At 41.2% G+C, this 18,696-nt stretch overlaps 1 protein-coding gene across 2 annotated transcripts in view; it reads left to right on the forward strand.

The window, feature by feature from the left end:
* The first annotated feature begins 1,761 nt into the window (after positions 1-1,761).
* The window catches only part of ADGRL1 (adhesion G protein-coupled receptor L1), a 584,175-nt gene continuing 567,240 nt past the window's right edge, over positions 1,762-18,696 (forward strand). Inside the window, exon 1 of one of the 2 annotated variants that reach the window (XM_089661220.1) lies at positions 1,762-3,547. The gene's annotated coding sequence lies outside the window, so the exon portion shown is untranslated. The remainder of the gene's footprint in view (positions 3,548-18,696) is intronic. The other variant, XM_089661218.1, reaches the window with a different exon arrangement.

Genomic DNA, 18,696 nt, shown 5'->3' on the forward strand with positions numbered 1-18,696 from the left:
ACAGAGGGGTGTATGGATGGGAGATCACTCTGCTATGTATATACATATGTATGATGTATGTATGTTCTGTATACACACACATATTGATGGTCCCTATACAGAGGGGTGTATGGATGGGAGATCACTCTGCTATGTATATATATATGTATGATGTATGTATGTTCTGTATATACACACACATATTGATGGTCCCTATACAGAGGGGTGTATGGATGGGAGATCACTCTGCTATGTATATATGTATGTATGATGTATGTATGTTCTGTATACACACACATATTGATGGTCCCTATACAGAGGGGTGTATGGATGGGAGATCACTCTGCTATGTATATATATATGTATTATGTATGTATGTTCTGTATACACACACATATTGATGGTCCCTATACAGAGGGATGTATGGATGGGAGATCACTCTGCTATGTATATATATATATGTATTATGTATGTATGTTCTGTATACACACACACATATTGATGGTCCCTATACAGAGGGGTGTATGGATGGGAGATCACTCTGCTATGTATATATGTATGTATGATGTATGTATGTTCTGTATATACACACACATATTGATGGTCCCTATACAGAGGGGTGTATGGATGGGAGATCACTCTGCTATGTATATATATATATATGTATTATGTATGTATGTTCTGTATACACACACACATATTGATGGTCCCTATACAGAGGGGTGTATGGATGGGAGATCACTCTGCTATGTATATATATATGTATGATGTATGTATGTTCTGTACACACACACATATTGATGGTCCCTATACAGAGGGATGTATGGATGGGAGATCACTCTGCTATGTATATATATATGTATGATGTATGTATGTTCTGTATACACACACATATTGATGGTCCCTATACAGAGGGGTGTATGGATGGGAGATCACTCTGCTATGTATATATATATATATGTATGATGTATGTATGTTCTGTATACACACACATATTGATGGTCCCTATACAGAGGGATGTATGGATGGGAGATCACTCTGCTATGTATATATATATATGTATGATGTATGTATGTTCTGTATACACACACATATTGATGGTCCCTATACAGAGGGGTGTATGGATGGGAGATCACTCTGCTATGTATATATATATGTATGATGTATGTATGTTCTGTATACACACACATATTGATGGTCCCTATACAGAGGGGTGTATGGATGGGAGATCACTCTGCTATGTATATATATATGTATGATGTATGTATGTTCTGTATACACACACACATATTGATGGTCCCTATACAGAGGGGTGTATGGATGGGAGATCACTCTGCTATGTATATATATATGTATGATGTATGTATGTTCTGTATACACACACATATTGATGGTCCCTATACAGAGGGATGTATGGATGGGAGATCACTCTGCTATGTATATATATATGTATGATGTATGTATGTTCTGTATACACACACATATTGATGGTCCCTATACAGAGGGATGTATGGATGGGAGATTGCTGTACGAGGGCTGACAGAGGGGAGGGGAGAAAAGATGGAGCGAGACAGAAATGTTTGTACAGAGAGAGGAGGAGAGGTGGATGAAGCAGGAGAAAGATGGAGTGAGAGAGAGAAGGAGGAGAGGAGGGAGCAGAGGGTGGAGATTGGAGAGATGGATGGAGGGAGAGGGGGACCAGGAAGGTGGAGGGGGTCTGTGGAAATATTGGGGGTGGTACAATAACACACACACATCCAGGGGGGCAGCTCAGGGGGTCTGGGATGGCAGGTAGCACCACTGACAACACAAAAGGCGGCTGAGATGAAGGAGACACAGATAGGTGAAGCAATGTGAATGTGAGAGAGGGTTAAAAGGAGTGAGGGGGAGGGAAGGAGAGAGAGAGAGAGAGAGAGCAAGGGAGGGAGAGACGGAGGAGGGGCAGGAGACTGAAACAGCCCCACAATCTCTCATTTATTTTCTTTGTTATTTCTTTACGTGGGATAAAAAAATAGCAAAGAAGAGGAGCAGAGAGAGAAAGAGAGAGAGCATCAGATCCTGGCAAGGAGAAAGAGGCATCCAGCCTGGGCTGTCTTCTAGAGGAATGCTGGAGCAGAGGAGAAGAGACGGACAGGTAGCCAGAGACCGCCGACCATAGACGCCGGGGCACAGCCGAGACAGCTGCCCAACGCCGCACAATAGAGCGACTGCCGGCGACGCACAGGATCAGGAGGTTAAAGATGGAGAGGACGAGGGGAGATCTCAGATAGCCAGCACAGGGAGCGAGAAAAAAAACAAGAGATATGAAGAGAGGACAGGACAAATAATGAGATCACAGAGGGGTGTCTACAATCTTCCTAAGAGCAGAAAACAAGGGGGCTGGCTTCTGCTTTCCTAGCTGTGGCTAGTGATCGCTTTCCTGTGCTGCTGATCATGCTTAGTAGGATGGATGCAAAGATTGCTGCTATCAGACCTTCGGATACAAGTGGCCATTGACCAAGCCAGCGTTGGCCACCTAGCAGGTGCTTCAAGGAGGCTTCACTAGCACCCTGGACAGCGGCCGGGCCACCTGGGGATAGGAGGCTGTTGGATGGTCATCAGTGACTATTTATCAAAAGCCACCAGGTTAACGAAGCAGTATAAGAAGAGTAGACAAGAGGGTTAATATCCTCTGACAGGTGGGGGATGTACAAATCCCATGCGAGTTTAATTCAGACAAGCAACCGCTGAACCCCCCCCCCCAATCCCTGGCTACCGGCGATCCCGCAATGGCTAGTTTGCCAGAGAGGACTTGAACACAGTCAGGCCAGAGGGATCAAGCACACACCCCCCCCCCACCCACCCCGGTGCATCGTGCAGAACGACCGTCTTCCATCCATCCTGCGGCTAGCAGGGAATCGAGAAAAGGAGGAAAAAAAAAAAACAGCTTGCAGGATCGCCGCCAGTCTCGTGCTTGGTGAGAATCCAGCAGCGGCGACGAATATGGAAAGCATATGAAGAGGGAAGCCTACTGACCCATGGCAAGGCCCACCAAATACAAACATGCCAAATCAAAAAGGAGTGTTTACCACGAAACGCCTGGCAGCTAATACAAACCTAGGAGACTGAGAAGCTACAAAAATTGGAGTTTCGGTGGGGAAAAAAAAAAATAATACCGAAACATCTGCATTCGGTTGGCTTGTCGGAAGCCAGGAATTAAAAAGAAAAAAAAAAAAACATTTCAAATTATCGGACTGTTTGCACCGTGCCACATTGATCACCAAATCTTAAGGACTGCCAAACCCATTGGCCATATTATACCACTTGAAGAAAAAAAAAAAAAGAGGCCGTTTTGGTACCCAGCTCTGCACATAGACGTGGACTACTGCCTTGTTGACAAAGGGCCAGTGTTAATTGTACATCCTTGGACAGTGGCAACAAAGCGCAGGAGGTGGGGCTTGTCTTCCAGGCTCCTCCCCTGTGGAATAATGTCCACGGCAGGTGGTCTTCTAGAAGAGAATCGGTGACCAGCTTTTACCCCAGACCTTTAAAAAAAAACTAAACATCTGGAAAAAGACAGTATAACAAGGTAAGAGGCACGAGACCGGTGTATGTCTGCATAGGCATGCAGTGTGTATATAATGGGCATGCATGTAATATATGGCTAGGCTTACAAGTAAACAAAATGCAGAATATATATATATATTCCATAATGCACGCTATGAATGAAGTATATGTAGGTGCAGTCAACCATACGAGTATTTCGGTGTTGTTATAATCCATATTATTTTAGTGTAATCTTTGTATCTATAGAAATGAAAAAGATGAAGAGTGAGTGTGTATAAAAGGACTGTGTGTATACATATTGATGGGTTCGTCTTCAATTATGGATAGATATTTCTATGAACATATGCCTATTTTCAAATATCTATCTATCTTTTTTTCTGTCCATCTACCTATCTCATATGGGTCTTCTTCCTGCTCTTCTCTTCTCTGGGAGTCCATATTATACATAATTGATTACAGACAGCCCTGTACAGGCCAGTTGGCCTCTGGTTATGGGAGGAAGCCTGTCTCCCAGTATGGCCATCTACTCTGATGCAGAGGCTCTCTCTTTACCGAGCAGTCAGTCATATGTTCATCAGAAGGTGGCCTTTCTGGTAAGAATGTCCAGTGGTGGAGTGTCTCACGGCATAATGCTCTTCTTTTATCCCCCCCCCGCAAATTCCAAATGGCCAGGCTCATGCACTGATAATGCACGCATGCTATAGTATGACATATATGGCTGTACTCCTTCATTTATTTAACATTAACAACATACGTCTTGGTTATTGTTGTCTGGAATTCAGGAAGAGGTTTTATGCATTTAGAATATACCTTGTTGGCAGATCACACTTATCCGGTGGACATTGCAGATCTAATTAAAGGGAACCTGTCATCGGCAAGCTTTACATGGAATGACAATGTTCCCAACACATAAATCATGTTATTATTGTAATGGTCGGATCAGTAGTTTTTGGCACGGAGATGTCAGTGCTGTGAGGAGTAATGGCTTTCGGTGTTAGGAGTCCCAGGCTTGCTAAGGTAAGTGTGGCATTTAAGGAGTTTATTAGTGCTGAACATTAGTTTAGGGATAGGGTCAAGGGTTGAGTGGTTAAGGTTAATGGTTAGGGTTTTTATGTTAAGTGATAAGTTAGGGTTTAAAGTTAAGTGATCATGGAGCTAATGGTGAATTTCAATTTAGTTTTTTTTAAATTAAGAGTTGGTTTTAATTTTTTTAGGAGTGCATTTTAAGAATGTATTTTTAATTTAAGAGTTCATTTTAAATTATTTTGTGACTTCATTTTTGGAGTGAAGTTTAGGAGTTTATTTTAACTTGATTTGAGTGAATTTTGAGTGTTAGAGTGAATGCTGGGGTGAAATGTTGGGGTTACAAGTATGTGGAATTTTCTGTAGTGCTGTAGCGCTCAACCAATTTTAAATTGAGACTCTCAACTTTTGTTGTGTGATTCTTCTGGGACTCGACAAAGAAATTTTCTGATGTTCTGGAACCCCCAAGATGTGACTTCCTGTGCAGTGTGTGACATTTGTAAAAGGAACAAAATCATCAGCCCCTATATGTGGTCCGAACATGTGATTTAGGGAGTTGTATTATTTTATTCATTGATATGTAGTCAGCAAAGGATGAAAAGAAACCAGATCAACCCATTCTTGTTATCTCTAACAGTGTGATCTAGAGAAAGCTAAAACAAAGCCAGGTGACACAGCTGCCAATTTATCTTCACAGCTGGAGAAAAATAATTCATTGCCGACTCCGTGGACAGGAGTTTGATTAATTTGCTAGATGAAAGTCTCAGCTGCTAAATGTATACAGAGAAGCTGACAATCTAGGAAACATTCCCTCTTACCCAGTTATTTAATTATAAGAGTCCATATCTTGGTTAACGAAGTAAGGTCACTCGCCTGACCAGTCCCCTTAAAAAAAAAAATCATGCTTATAGTAATGTGGTTTATGTATAGCCATCTTGCCATATCATCCTGGACACATTAACAGGTAGTTTGATTGAGCAAATGCAATTATGAGTTGTCAAGATTAGGCCATAATATAGAGCCAAGCCTGGAATTCATTGGCCAGCCATGTCACTTATTAAATTCACTGTCACTCAAGATTGGAAGTTTGAGTCAATTATTGGACGGTAACCTATCTCACAGCATTAAAAAAAAAATGTTGCTCATTTAGAGTCACTGCCACTCAAGAGATGTTCGGCTCACTCTGGAAGGTAAAAGGACTTATTGAACAGATGAATTATTCTCTGGGCTGTCGAATCAAGCACTCATCGAACTGCGGAGTCACTCACTGGAACATAGAGCCAAGATCTGGATGGCAAAAACATGTATTGGAAGAATTAGCGTAAAGCACAATCCTTTAATGTGTGCTAGAATCATTCGGCGGAACAAAGAAAAAAATCACTTACTGGAATGCAGGATCACTCAATGAGTTGTGGAGACACTTGTTGATGGAATCTGTTGTTGGAACACAGATTTGTCCGTCTGGAGGAAGAATCACTTACTGGAATGGAGAAGCGGTCGTCGGACATAACCGTGCACTAGAATGGGGAATCATTCATTGGAACATAGAATCACTTCAAATTAAAGATTTTCTTTAAGCTGTATTTCTATCAAAAGTGACCACTTAACATAAGCCAGCGCTCTTCCAGAATAACAACATTTACTGTTTTAAGCCTCTAATATTCTGATGCAGGCCATACCGGGCTATTTTTTTTTTTTTTAATACAATTGACAGTTTGTCAATTTTAATTGAGCTTTAACTGAACAGAAACCTAAAATGATCACTTCATGCAATTCAGTTATTAAATTTGCCTGCAAAGCATTTCACATTCGAACAATGGCAACATACATGGTTGGATTGCAAAAGGATTGGAATTTTCCATCTCATTCAGTCCCTTTTATTTTTAATTGCAAAACTAGAATATCAGAATATTGAAATAGTCTTATGTAATGATCAGATTGATATGCATATGGATAGCTTTAGACGAAAAAAAAGAGAGGATCCGGGTGTGGCTACTTTTATTTACTCTGTAAGGCCTTGTTTAGACTAGTGGTTGAGGGGGTGTTAATTTGTCACATTTTTAGCTTCCCCTAACCAGTCTCCCCCAAAAGCTGTAACAGGATGCAGGGGCGGACTGACCATTTGGAAACTCGGGCACTGCCCGAGGGCCCAGGGTCAGTAGGGGGCCCCATGAGATGCCCCTGGTACCTTTTTCATAGGCTTTTTTGAGTTTGGGCAAGGACACAGGGACCCCATGATCCCCTATTGTCCGGGGGCCCCATGAGTTGTCAGTCCGCCCCTGACAGGATGTTTACATGCGATGCTTTGTGCCCATAGCAAAACTATCCAACATATCTTAATCCTCTGGAGACAAGCCCACCAGACGCAACCTATTAAAGGAAATGGGGAGGCATTGAAAACGTTCAGCAAAAGTGGGGTTAAAACAGGTGGTGAGGAGGTGTTAAAGCACTTTTCATAAAAGCAGACTACTTTTCAGAGAAGCACAAGTTTAGACGCACATCTAAACCTAGCCTGATAGCTAAGCAGGACTGAATCAGGAACAAAAAAATAGATCTACTCTCATTGACAAAGAGGATCTTTTCTTTCCAGAATTTTATGTATCAGTCATATTATGGTGTTAGATCAGCCAATTTGCATATTAGCAGCCCTCAAACCTTGGAAAAAAATTACAAAAAATGGTAAGGTGTATATCAGGGGAAAGTGAAACATAAAGAAAAATAAGCAGTAAATCTTTCCACTTGCAAGTACAGAAAAATACTAGTTGCTCTGCCAGAAGTGCACTCCTAACCTCCTATGGTGGAATAACACCACATGCCTTTTCTTGGACTGAAACTCAAGACTTGGTGTTCTGTTAAATGTTCTCTTAGTGGTCTGTTAAACTGCTGAATTCATCGAATTCTCCTCATACTCACATTATAGGGACTTATTGTTGTGTAGTGCAAGTTTAGAACTGGGAGGACTCCCTGTGATAACCCACGAAGTGTGCACAGGACACCTCTAATTTCTGATCAATAGTTTTTTTTTTTTTCTTGCACTTAAAGCAGAACGAAACCCTCCTATACTTTACAGCCAAGAAAGCTGCCAGTTGTGATACCAGCCATTTGAGGGCTTGTCAATTTGGTTGAGAGCGCAATAAACTGTGACAGTTATCATTCTTGGCATGCCTTCAATGTATTTTTTGGGGGAAACCAGTAGATTTAGGATGCGGCGTTTCACGGGGGTCCGAGGGGCTCAGGTACAAAAGGCTGGTTAAAGACCCATGGGGTACTCAGGGTATCACCTGGAAAAGAAAAGAGTGAGGTGGGAGAGACCTTATAGTGTGGTAAGTGGCTCACAGTGGCTAATGGTTAGCACTTCCGCCTGGCAGTAGTAGGGTTGTTGGTTCAAATCCCAACCACAGCACTACCTGCTTGGAGTTTGCATGTTGTGCCTGTGTGGGTTTCCTCTGGGTACTCTGGTTTCCTCCCACATTCAAAGGACTTGCTGGTAGGTTAATTGGATCCTGTCTAAATTGGCCCATGAATGTAAGTTAGGGACCTTAGATTGTATACCCCTTGAGGGTTAGGGACTGATGTGAATCTACAATATATATGTAAAGCACTGCGTAAATTGACAGGGCTATATAAGTACCTGAGATAAATAAATATAATAATGACCTCAAAAAGGTTTATCAATAGAGGGGAAAAAAACCTTATATTTGCTGAGGTTGAGGTAGCCCTGTGAGGTAGAAACCTGCAACCTTCCATAAGCATAGGTGGAGAATACCCTCTCCCCACAAAGAATTAAAAAGGTTGTTCTCAATGCTATGGGGGGTCCCAATCCTGAATCCTCGGTAAGGTTCTCAGCCAGGTGCTGAGTTTGAAGAGGTTTAAAAAAAGCTTGTAGTGGTCCGACCGGCAGAGGTGCCCGTTGTCACATGTCTTACGGATAGATAAGAGTCATCTGGTTTACAGAACATCAAATTGCTTTATGACACCAAAAAATGAGTTTTGGGGCTTTAAATTGCCACTTACGGTGATGTTTTGCATTTCTCAGTTAGCTCTATCATCAGAGGTGAGTCTTTCAACAACAGGTGCCTCCGCTGCTGGGACCACCAACTGGCTTTTTTTTAGACCTCTTTAACTCAACTAAATCACTGGGTTTAGTTCAACTTTAATATGGAACTAAACCCACAAATATAGATGGTTCCTAAAACGGTTACATTCAAGGCATGTCTCTGATAATAATTGTCACCGTTGCCAGTGCCAGTTTTTAACTGAACTTTAAATCCATCAAATAGCTTGTGTCATCGCTAATCACAAATGCAGCTCCATGGTAACATGGTTACATACACTTTAAAATCTAAAGAACTCTGGCATAAAATTTTTTGTAGTTTTTTTTTTTAGTTTAGTAAGCTCCAACAATAACGGTATACTCCACAGCAAAGGCAATGCAATGCTGAGTAGATTTCTATAATTATGAACCCAACCCCAAATTTCAAATGACAAATTTAGCATTGAAATACATACAAGGAGCATAGCCTACCAGCTACTTACATTTTCCATTCAGCCATTACTATAGTGTATCACCCACTTTTGTTTGTTAATAATCTGGTGATCTATGAATTCCTGCTTGTAATGCAAGGAGAAATTCTCAAACATACCCACTGTAGATGCCCTGCCATCTCATATATCGAAAATTTGACTTTAAAAATTGTCAGTACTAATACGTCTCTTGCAGCCGACAAACAGCTAAAACCTGTCTCCAAAGACTGAATGTGATTGGTGGTTCAGAAAGCAGACAGAGAAGAATGCACTCCACACATTCTGTGGGGAGTACACTCTCAGTGACCATTTGAGGTGTTTGTTAGATTTTTCCTGTAGAGGATAACACAAACTTGGTGCAAGGTAAATTGAGTGAAGTTTAGCACAGTTTTTGTAATTGCTGAAGAGCCCAAGAGAAAGCCTCCAATAGTGTAATATGTCGTGTTCAAACACTTTTTCAAAGGGCCCTTTGGAAAAGTATTTGAACACGAAACGCGTTAGGGAGGTGCCCCTAACCACTGTGTACACACCGCATGGCCATTTGGACGGCCAGCGGCCATATTGGAGTTCTATGTAAGTCTGATTCATCCTTCTTATGCTGTCATTTTTGAATAATAAAGATATATTACACTATTGGAGGCTTTCTCTTGGGCTATTTTTTCCTTGGGAGCCCGCTTTTTGAAGGTGACACCTGCAGACCTATGGCTTGGCATTGTGCATGATCCCCCTGGTGGCAGATATTGGCATTTCTGGAAGCTGGATACTCAGTTCGGATGGATGACACCTGGTGGTTGCAGCGCCGATGACATCAATCCCCTGCAGTGTTCCACATCCAGAGAACCAGGAGTAGGTCTTATATACTCCATGCGCAATAATTTGCGCTATCTGGTTAGTGCAATGTTTATCCATTCCTACTATCACAGGAGCCACAGACACTCTTCACCACGAGTTTAAGGACTTTGTTGCACGTGTCACTTTAAATATTCCACCTCATTGGCATTCAGCACTTTTTATTTTATGTTATTTTATTTAATTTTAGTTTCTAGTATTGATGATTGTATGTTTTAGTCATATCAGCGCTGCATATTTTTATATATTTTTTGTGCTGGGAGCTAACTGGCCAAAAGTCAGAGCCAATATTGAAGAATCTCCTAGTAAAGTTCAGCCATTGTTCTGTCAATAAATATATATAGTTACATAGTTAGTCTGGCTGAAAAAAGACAACAGTCCATCCAGTTCAACCGTAAAAAAAGGTTATAATCCTACACCCACAGTTGTTCCAGAGGAAAGCAAAAACCCTATCAAAGCATGATCCAATTTGCTCCTGTAGGGGAAACAAGTCCTTCCTGATCCCCCAAGAGGCAATCAGATATTCCCTGGATCAACTTTACCTATAAATGTCAGTATCCAATCATATTCTGTGTATCCAAGAAAGAATCCAGGCCTTTTTTAAAGCAATCCACTGAGCTGGCCAGAACCAACTCTTGAGATTAGTTCTTTGGCTGTCCTCCCTCAGCAGCTTAGAGAGGCCACATCTGATGAGGCAGAGGAAGCTGAGCAAGTGAACTGTGGCCAGGTAAGAGGCCCTCCACTGTAAGAATCAGCTTGTAAGAGCCTAATAGCACACAGTTTCTCCAAGACTTTCAGATTACTGCTAGAGTACTGCAGTTCCTGTGGGGTGGTGCTTTGAGGCCCTGGATCCCTCCAGCTGTTCACTTGTGTTACCAGAGCTGCTACCCTTGACTTCTCTGTGAGGCATGCTGTCTAAGTGGATAGTCACAAGAAGCTGTATTGTGGAATGTTTTATTGAAGTAGCAATGTAAAATGACTAGCGGTATAATGTCAGTCTGACTTGGGTCACAAAGACATTAGGTTTGATTTACTAAAACTGGAGAGTGTACAATCTGGTAAAGCTCTGCATAGAAACCAATCAGCTTCCAGGTTTCTTTGTCAAAGCTTCATTGAATAAGCCAAAGTTAGAAGCTGATTGGCTACCATGCACAGCTGCATCAGATTGTGTACTCTCCAGTTTTAGTAAATCAACCACATTGCTGTGAAGAGTCCACATTTGTGAAGCTTTCATTATTCTACAGTATATGCATGTTTTTTGCCATGCTGAACCTGGTTGGCATTATCATTTCTAAATTTGCACCTGTATAGTAAACTGCAAGTTACAGTTACTCTGATTATTTGGTCTATTACTCCTTCTGTTACCCTTGTCATCTACGAAACAGCTAGAAATGACTATGTCAGTCAATGGTGATGGAAGTGGAGTTAAATCAGCACCTGGTATAATGACCCCCTTTTTTTGTAGGATTCCTATCCCATTAGGTATCCAAATACACAGTGAGGAAGCAAGTGGGTTAATCCTGCACCTCCCAGCGATATTGAATTCAAAATTACAAATATAATATATTGCAGAGTACCAATCCTAAAATATGGTGGTACCAATCCTAAGATATGGTGGCTGCATTCATTTTCTTTTTAGGCTATTTTCCTGATCCAGCCAGTAACACACTTTCTGCAACATTAGGGATCCTTAAGGCTCACTTCATTTGGCAGAGTGGGGGAATTAATTCTGCATTATGCACTCAAACTCTTGACATAGCAGCAGAGATGTGCTGAAGGGAAAGGTGCGGAGTAGGACAGCCTGATTGGGGTGATGTGGATGGATGGCTGAAGGAACATTTTGTAGATGGACTGCTGTCTGGAAATATTAGAGAAACACTGCAAGAAAAAGATAGAACCAACCCCAGTTTGAAGATACATCAACTGGTAAAAGCAGCCATAGCATGTAAGGAGCAGAGACCTATAAGATTGGGTGCACATATGGCCATCATACATGGAAAATCTATAGACCCACCTGCAACAGAAGAGATGGGAGGTGACCACCTGATACTGATAGAAGATATGGCTCCAGACAGAGTATTCCAGGTTGAAACAAAGAACAGGAATGCTTGTCCAAGGAGCAGGGAGGGGATGTCTCCTTGCAGCCAAGCAGGCAAGGTCACTATCGGTGGGGATGCAAACCCCCTACTTGACTGGAGGAAAGCCTGGCCCTGGCAATTTTGCATACCAAAAGTAGGCCTTAGGTGAACCTTACTCATGTACTGGAAAAATATAACTAGGCAGAGACACAAAGAGGATCCAGTGGTTGTCCCCAACCCTATTCAGACTGAACAGTTATGAAAGTAACCCAGTCCTAGAGTGAGATCAAAGTTACTACCAGAAACCTACAAATAGCTACGTGAGTGGTCCCATGGTCCCATCTTAACCCAAGGGATGGTATACTCTACTAGAGAATAATTTTCCCTCATGGTTTGTCGGTAACCTGGCAGATCATACTGTCAAGGATCTGGGTCCTCTCTGTGTTAGAGAAAATTCAAATAAGAGCAGGACATTGTGATGTCCACATAACAGTCACCTGGTTTGAGGGACAAGTTATGTGTATGGGTCTCATTCAGTTGATTGAACTTGCCTGCCAAAGCTCTCTAGTGTGTTCAATGTCAAAGGTTGCTAAGGCTATACTTCCAGCACTGATTTGACATGTCTGCCCCACTAGAAGTACTAACCATCAATTTTCTTACACTTGACATGTCAGAGACAGATAACTTCATGTTCAGTCTGTATGTGTCACTTCTGGCAGTTTTCTTTGACAACAGGCAATCCATGGTGTAGCCCCCTCTCCAGCACATAGCAAGTGACTGACTTTGCTGGCCATGTGCATGTTTTCCAGTGATACAGTATAAAAGGGGGTGTGTCCATTCTCTCCAGTGGAAAGAACTCAGGTCTCAGATTACACCCCACTCTGCTCTGTTATGTGGGCCATCAGGTTCCCACCCCCCAGAAGCAGAAAATGCACTCTAGAGGGCTCTGAAACAGAGAGGTACAGTTAATATGAAAGGATTTACTTCATAATCGTTTATCACCTGAGGCTCGTGATTTCAGTGGACTTATGTAAAGATTTATTTCCACTTTAAAGAGACCAGTATACAGTGTGATAGGGAGTGGAGCAGTAAGAGAAACCTGTTTCCTGGATCACCCTGGATGCTATTATGAGTGAAAATACTGGGTGTACTAGCCAAGTGTGTCACCCAGGAATGTGTACTTGGACTTAGTCTGATTACTCCATCTCACGTTTCATGTGTTACATGTGTGCCAGGGCAATCGCTCAAATGTCATGAAGCGAGTTAACAGAAAACAGCTTAACTCCAGCAAAGAAACATAGTCCACACTCAGAACAGAGTCCATACAGTAGCCTAAGTAACTCATAGTTTGATGGTTGACTTTTTCCTAACACAGCACGCAGTATGGGGAATTCATAAAGAGTATCATAGATGGTCATAGACATTCTTTAGAATTCCCTCGCCCCTCCAAACAACAAATGTCACTGCAGCAACAACTTTATGTACTTGTCAGGAACAGGTACATGAAACTGTTTGCATGGAGGGGAGAGGCACTGCAGCCAGTGACACTCCATCCTCAGTGCATGTTCAGTTCCTTGCTAGCTAGGGCACTGTCAGCTCTTCAGCCAAATACGTCCTAGCTACAAATTACTCATACCAGCCCATGCAACTTTCAACTGGGTTATTTCTTGGGCAATTTCCTGGGTTATAGGTGAAAGTAAACAAAGAGGCAGAGATACTCACTGATGTCATTATCGAATGTGCCCATGGCCATATTTAGACAGTGATGTCATTGAGCATCCCTACCCCTTTGTTTACTTTGAACTGTTGGCTGGGTAATCTCTCGGCTGGAAGTTGAATGGGGCCAGGGATGCATCTCTGGTTGCTAGGATGCCAGTGTCCATCGGCATCCTAGAAACCATCATTAATGAAAGTTTTTCAGCACATTTGCCCAACTCTAAGGACTCGTCTCTCTGTTGGTCTTTATTACCACTTTGCTGTCTGCCATTTTATCCCAGACTCTATCATACATGTAACATTAGGGGAACAACGCTCTGTCTCTTCTATGTCTTGTAATTACTCTCTTGTATTCTTACTCTGTTGCATGTCATTAAGACTAGAAGTGGCTGTGCCAAAGATTTTGCACATGAATGGCCCACCATTGGCACTATTAGGTTGCAATCAACACTTTAAGGAGCGCATGTAGAAAAAGAGGGGAATTTATTAAAAATTGTTGCAGACAAGTTCTATTTCAACTGGTGCCTTTGCCCATAGAATTCAACCAGTCTCTATTTTTCATTTTTCTCCACATGTACTAGAAAATTAAATTTTAAAAGTTGATTGGCTGTGCTCCATTTAAGACAAGGTTTTTCTCAGACACTTTTTTTGAATTCCCAGGGACTGAACTTAACACTTGTATTATCATGTTAAAGAAAGTATGTTACCGCCTTAATATTGCAAGTAAAAGCAAAGAGAAATTAAGTATTTTTAAAGATTCCTTTCAGTGTTTTTCCTTTCCATTTTTTATGCACTTGCAATGTGCCTTTGAATTTGCCAGAAAAATTGACTAGTCAATTCCGTAGCACATCATAGCCCTGTCCTCTTCTGGGAATCTCTATTTATGTTCTCTATGCTGGCCCAGCTCTTCTGCCCCTTCCCTCATCTCCCTACATAGCCTTTTATGTATCTGCTGGGAAGTTCAAAGGGAATGTTGTAGAGTGGCAACTCTAAGTCTGGGACACAACACTTGGTGTTAACACCCAGCAGTGGCCTTAGGGCTTTTGGATGACTACACAAGGGATGCTTTTACAGGTAAATAACATGTATAAAGTACATTCAATGCAAAGGAAATCTTATAGGAAGATTTTTGTTGCAATTATTGGTCTGTATAGTGTGGTTTGGATGGTCTGGATACAGGGACCCTTTAAAAATAATGCTATCACACCATCATTAATACCCAAATAAATAAAGACTTTTATGATAAACAATATGCCTTGAAATGCAGTGAAAACTGCACTTGGTTCTTGGTTCCAAACATGTCCTTCTCCAGTAAGGTGGCTGATATAAAAAGATATAAAATTGTTTATGCAAAACAGGCATTCCACATTTCCATATTTATGGAGCTATCTGTCTAAAGAAAGGTCTGTTCCCAGCTAAATCGTAGCTGCATGTCTGATTTGCATTGGATATCTTGGGCCAGCTATAGACAGTAGACAATATAATTTAGAATAATAATATGTCTAATGGACATAGAGTGATCTGTTGACATGTAGAGTTGCAGAATCACTTGTTGGAAGACATAGTCAGCTGCAGAACTCTGGGGAGACATGTTTGCAATGTATGGTATGTTGAAAAATAGATAGGTTGGTCAAAAAATGTAAAATCTGATTAAATGGTGCAAACACAGATAGAATATTTAAATCTTGAGTGAATTTCTATGTGGGATTTTGTCCATTTAAACTAATGGATTTTGCCAAGTTAAGGATGGAACCTAATCTCTTCCAAAAAAGGCAGAAATAAATTAGCAAAATCTATGCAGAAAATTGACGTGGCTAAATTATAGTCAAATCTTGACAAAAACAAATGTGGCAATTGCTCTGAGCAGCCTTACAAATAGGGAAAAAGTCAATATTTTCAATGAGAAATGTCAGATGTAGCATTTCTTGCTTTAAAAATAGGCCCCCTTGTAATCTACAGTCAGCTGATGGATAAATAACTAATATTCTTATCAGTTTAGTTATCAAACTGTAGGTCCATTGTTGGTGAGCTGGAATTGATTATTGAACTATGGATCCAATCACTGCGAAATCACTCCTTCGAGGATTGGATCACCCAATGGTCTGTAAAGCGATATATGGAAATACTCAGAACTAAAGGCACATACTATTGAAGTGAAAATTAATACTTATAGTGGTTGTAAATCCTTACATATACCCACTAACGTGATTAGCCTAAGGTGATACAGAGAGATGAAACAAATCCTCCTGCATAAGTTTATCTGTTTATCTGCAGCCCTTTCTTCTCTGCAACCTCCTAAAGCACACATTTTACACAGCATTCCTTAGCTACAGAAGGTAGAGATCAGAGATCTAATGTCACACACTGTACAGCATAGTGCAGGGAGCTGAGTGAAATCTGAAACCTGAGTGGAGGGAACGGACAAACCTCCCTCCACACAATCTCATAGGGAAACATGCACAGCTGAGCCTGTCAATCATCTACTGTGTGCTGCAGGGGGACAGGGCTGTCTCCTGGGATTGCTGGGTGTAAGCATAGACTGTCAGAAGTAACTCATCCAGATAGCAGGGGAATGAGAGAACAGACCCCAGTCACGCTATGTCTCATGGGGGGATCAGGAAGGACTTTTTTTCCCCGCAGGAGCAAATTGGATCATGCTTTGCTGGGTTTTTTTGCCTTCTGGATCAACTGTGGGTATAGGATTATAACTTTTTTTTTTTAATGGTTGAACTGGATGGACTTATGTCTTTTTGCAGCCAGACTAACTATGTAACTATATGTGCCTTGGATCAAGGCAAGTACACACTGTAGTAGGATGTGCTTTGTTCATTTTTACAACCACTTTAACATGCATTATGGTAGCACATATGATGTTGGAACCCTTGCTTGTGATGCAGAGAGAGGTTCCTAAGCACACTCATGTTCTTTACTGTCTCTCACATACAGAAAGCCATTTGTAAAAAAAAATCCAGTTATTCACAGCAACCAGCTAAAATCAAACCTGTCTTGAAAGTGTAAAGCTCACCATACACTTAACAATCTGATCCCCTGTAGATCTAACAAAGCTATGGAATATAAGGACTTTCCTATCTATCCAGTCATTTTGTATCCATTGTTGTTGGATGTTATTGATTGATCTAAAGGAGTTAGTACAGTCAGATTGTGATTTGTATAGTGAGTTTAGGAGAGAGAGCAAGTTACACAGCACATACTGCAATAGGTACACTCTTGGTAAGTTTTTACTGAGCTGCACTAGACTTTCCATTAGTGACATAGAGTCTGGATTAAAGTAAAATGAGGAATCGTGTGATTTTAGAATGGTTTCATTATTTACTAGAGTTGTTGTCCAGAACTAGTTCTTTACATGTTTGTCCATTCTCCAGGCATGACCACATTTACCCCTTCTCCCCCTTTAAAGCATGTTCAAGTTATAATGACTTTTATTGGTCCCCTGTGATATCATCCTCAGGCTTATATCATTTTTGCAGGGGCAGCTGCTTGGGGCTCAATTTCTGTTGAGGTAGGAACACCCCTCAGAACTACGTCTTCAAAGAGCCTTTTCAGTACAGAGTTGTGGGCAGGCTCTTGGAAGTCAAGGCAGCAGCATTGCTGGGAAAGAAATCATTGTATGAATATCAAGAGGGACAGAGAGCAATGGAGGATAGGTGGAGTCCTGTAGTCCAACAGGCAGGGCTGACCACACTGGTTGGGATTTCATTTCAGAAAAGGCAGCATGTTGTCATCCCAAATAGAAAGTTAAGTGCTCACTGGATTGATGTCAGCTGAACGGGTATTTTTCTCTACCTGTACAGTTTTTAAAGGGACAAGATAGAAAGAAATGCACATGCATTACAGAAATATTGTATACGTCATATAATAATTCATAGGGGTTTATTTGTGATAACTGGAGAGTGCAAAATCTGGTGCAGCTCTGCATAGAAACCAAACAGCTTTCAAGTTTTTTTGTCAAAGCTTAACTGAACAAGCTGAAGTTAGAAGCTGATTGGCTACCACGTACAGCTTCACTAGATTTTGCACCCTCTAATTTTAGTAAATCAACCCCATAATGTAGATATTTCATTCACTCGTATCCAACTCCTGTTGGTTCTTTGGGTCAGCAGTCTGGGCACCATGTCTGATATGCTTGAAAGCCATAGGATTTTCTTGGCATATTTTTTATGAGGCATGTATCCAGGTCTTTCCTGTGGGAGAATACCAATGTACCCAGGAAAACCTGTGCGAACACAGGAAGAACATGAAAACTCCACAGAGATAGTGTCCTGGTTGTGATTCAAACCAAGGATTCCCTTGCTGCATGACATCTGTACTAACCAATAAACCACAATACTGCCTATAATTCATACTACCCATTTATATTAAAGCTGACTTAAGACATTGATTGGCCAGGGCAAAGATCGTATTAGTTGGCCCATATATTATGCTTTTAAATTTTTAATTTTGAGCTTTTTTTAAATTATTTTATGGCAAGGCAAATATTAGAAGCATAATTAATTGTAGCTTTATTTAATTAACTGTAACACATGTTGCTGTGGACAAATTCTGCTGCCAATATTTACACCCACCATAAGCTGGTCATTTGAATAAAGAACTTCTCCTAGTGGCCACATTGTACTTTGTTTGCACTCTCAAGCTCTGCCTATGGATTCCAGATCATTCCCAGACAAATTGGAAAATTTAACCTCTCAGCGTGCTTGGGTCTTCCAAGCCTTCTTCTAGTAAGATGAATTTGGAGTACCTCCAGGATGAGCCACCTGTGAAAACAACTTGGATGTCCCAACAACCTCAACTGACCTCTTCCAATACAAAGAATCAGTGGCCATATGCCAATGCTCACATGGATCATTAAATGATCAACAGTGTATCATGAGAAGGCCCAGTAAACTTAGTGAAACATAATTTAGCTGCTTTCACTCATGACCTTGCTATTTTGTTAAGTCACCTTATTCTTGAAGCACAGATG

This window comes from Staurois parvus, unplaced genomic scaffold, assembly GCF_062004578.1.
Source record: "Staurois parvus isolate SC_StPar_1 unplaced genomic scaffold, SC_StPar_1.0 ptg001328l, whole genome shotgun sequence".
NCBI lineage: Eukaryota > Metazoa > Chordata > Amphibia > Anura > Ranidae > Staurois > Staurois parvus.